This window comes from Morone saxatilis, unplaced genomic scaffold, assembly GCF_004916995.1.
Source record: "Morone saxatilis isolate NCDOM2014 unplaced genomic scaffold, NCSU_SB_2.0 Contig15, whole genome shotgun sequence".
Classification (NCBI taxonomy): domain Eukaryota; kingdom Metazoa; phylum Chordata; class Actinopteri; family Moronidae; genus Morone; species Morone saxatilis.
Window position 1 is genome coordinate 326,252 of NW_023339707.1, and position 3,605 is coordinate 329,856.

A 3,605-nucleotide genomic window follows, 5' to 3' on the forward strand; every position below is an offset into this window, starting at 1 on the left:
TGCTTGGCAGATCTTGCAAACCACTTTGGTTTTGTCCAGCTCTTTGTCCTTTGTTGTTTTAAATCCGAAATGGTTCCAGACGTCAGACTTTAGTTGGGACGGCTTGCTGAGCGGGGGTTTACCTGTGTCAGTCATTTTGTGTATGCACGCTTGTACGCTTGAATGTCAACCTGATGTAAACGTACTGCTCTGTCATCAGGCACGAGACTACGGGGGTTAACTTCATGGAAAAAAAAAAAAACTTCATGGGGAAAAATCGATCTCATGCCCTATGAATCGATATTGCAAAATTTAAATGAAATCGATCCAAAATGGATTAAATCGTGGTGGTAATGAGGCTAATGAGGGAGGGGCAAACACTCCGACTACTATTTAATGTCCTCATTATGTCATCAGGGTTACTTCAGCTGGGACTATACATGGGCTTGTCTTGAGTTTGAAAGACATGGCCATTCAAGGGTTAAAATTAGCTAGTTTGTATAAAGTGTTCTTCAACCATATGTAAGTGCTTCTACCAGTTCTGAATGTGGAAAGCCTGCTGTTCTCCTTGCTGCACTCCACTGGTCTCTCCTCAAAGACATTCATATGTTACATTGATTGTACACACAATTGCTGCACTAATGGTTATTTTCAGAAGATAAAAAATGTGTTGGATGCAGCATGTTATCAGAAAGGATGTTTCAGCAACTGATGAAATGAGTGATTGATTATCGAAATAGTTGCAGATCAATTTTCATTAAACGTACAGTATGTCATTTCTGCCATTAGGGGGTCTCTCAGATCAAAACTACATAACAAAAGATTAAGTAATAGGAGGATTGTGGGAGTTGTTGTATTTACCACCATTGCCATCATTACAGTCAGCTTCTCCCGGTTAGTATTCCTTCAGTGTTCATGGTTTAGGAGGTTTCCACCGAGAGCCCAATTATCCACAGAGGTATTTTCCTCTCCAAAACAAACAGACCAGCTGATTAAAACCGCTAAAAACACTGAATAATGCAGTTCCACCCTAAAAATACCCATTTCTCCTGCGCTGTTTGGTAGACAAAGGACGTCCCGGAGGGTCTGCGAAGCGCAGCGTTACCTGAATAAAATTACAGATTTCTCTTCGTTTGAAAATCGGAATGTAATTACACAACTAAACAACATAGATCTAGTGACATTTTAAAGGAAATTTTACATTTTATAGCTTTAATTCATTTATGGACTAATACTTTGAGCTCTAGGGAGCGTAGGGTGACTCTTGCTATTACTCATTATAATATTCTGATACCTATGCCATTTTGTGTGACACCAGTAATCCACTATTTTACATAGTGAAAGCTACAGTTCTGGTTTCTGTCCTTTAAACAAACTGAAAGCAGTGTGTTTGAGAGATAATTCCTTCTGCCATTTGTAGGCTAATAGCTACTTTTATGCATTTACTCACTGAAGTGGGTGCGTGACTGTGTACATTTAGGTGGGACAGGAGCATAAAGGCAAACAATAAAAGCACCAGAATTAAACAATTGTCACTTAAATCTCTTATTATTATCTTTTTGTTAGATTTGGGAAGATGAATACAGGCAGGGAGCTGTGATCTGTAGCCACATTCAACATTCTGTGATTGTCTCCCTTAAAGCCACTGAAGGAAGAAGCTTTGCTCAGCAGCAGACTCTCAGGATGATGTGAATAACTGAACATGTGTTAGATACACAGTCCTAGCAGCATGCTTTCACCTGACATGGTTTCTTCTCCCATGGTGGGGGGATGACAAAGAGATTATGGACCTTAGTCAGAGGCTTATGGATGCAGAGACAGAGAGAGCAGATGTCTCTAGGCAAACAGGGAGGCTGTCAGGGCATTGCAGTCTTTAGCAGGCCCTAAGAATGAAATTAGCACAGTTTAAAAAATGCAAGGGGCTGTGTTGGTGAGGACGTGTCATTTCAGGAACTGGTAAGATGATAAAATATGATCCAGGAAGTCCAGTTTGAGTAATATATTAAGGTTGATCAGACAGCAAAACTGTCACTGATCAACTGCACAGTGGCTCATGATACTAACTCAGCTAACAGCAGAATGACGCCTGCACATATTTAGTTGGTCAATATAGTGACGTTATGGCATAAGTTGTATTTACTTAGTTATTTGTTAATAATTAACAAATAATTTAGAAGAGAGAACTGGCCATAGAGTTAGAACCCAATGTAACAATGTACTTGTATAGCACTTTTCTAGTCTTCCAACCACTCAAAGCGCTTTTACACTACATGCCACATTCGACCTTTACACACATTCACACAGTGATGGCAAACCATTGAACGGAAACTAATGCATTCATACACCATCACACACCGACGCACAGCATCGGGAGCAATTTGGGGTTCAGTATCTTGCTCAAAGATACTTCAACATGCGGTCCAACAACAACCAACAACCTTCCAATTAGTGGACGACCCGCTCTGCCTCGGAGCCACAGCCGCCAAGTGAAGGGCTGCACCTCTGTGTGTCGGCACACAAACACAGAGGGCTTCAGCAAACAAATAATTAAATGAGGGTAAAACTTTGAATCTCACTGAATTAAAATCAACAAGTTGTGTTTTCTCACACAGCCATAGTTAAAGGTGATGTAAGCAATTCGAGAGAAATCCAATACCATGACAAATAATATTTTATAGTATGCATATAGAGAGAAAAATGATACAGTAAAGTTGCATAAGTTGCTGCTGCGAAGCTAACACGCAGAGAGGATGGGATGGTTTCCCAGAGCCAGCACACCAGAGGGCTGCTGGAGAAAGCAAGGACAGCCTCTTTGATTTGTCTCATTTCTTTCTCTTTTTTCTCTCTGTCTTCCCTCAATTACCTTAATCATTCACATTCACACTACTATTAAAGATTTTGAATGTGAAATTTCATCTTATCTCAATTTCTACTCCGATACCTCCACTTAACCATATCTGTACTTCTAGTTGCCTGTATTTATGTTGTTTCTATTTAGTCTTGGCTTCAAGTTAGCAGTGATTCAGTTTCATGAAAGCAGCAGTGAATAAGTTACCATGGAGATTTATTCTGTGCAGCTAGTCTGTTCAAGACCATGCTGACAGCCAGGACTGATTAACTGTGGTGCTTTATTTGTTCACTTTGTTATACTTATTCCATGTTCCTATTTATGTATTTGCCTTGTGATTATTTGCCTGCATAAAAATGCCACAAGTATGCATTCAATCAGTCCGCTATTGTCTGCCATGCTTTACGTCAATGCTTTATTACTGTGTCTACTTTTATTTTTATTTTTTTTTACATAATATGCTTTTCATGACTATGAGGAGCTATTTACTGAATTTGAAAAAAGTGTGTCTAAACTAGAATCAAATTACCTAGAATGACTTACCCCACATTTAAATTGTGAAAGATAAAACTTTTCACATGTTCTCATTCCCAACGCGTCAAAAAATGCAGCTTGGTCAGTGGCCTCTACGAAGAGAAGAGACACTCTACGTACCCTTCTAGCGTCGCTTTTGGACGCGCAGGGATGTTTGATTGATATGAGACCGTGGCACTGTCAAGTTACCAACAACACATTTACCCACGTCCGGGTAGACTGAATTAGGAAAATAAATAAGCAA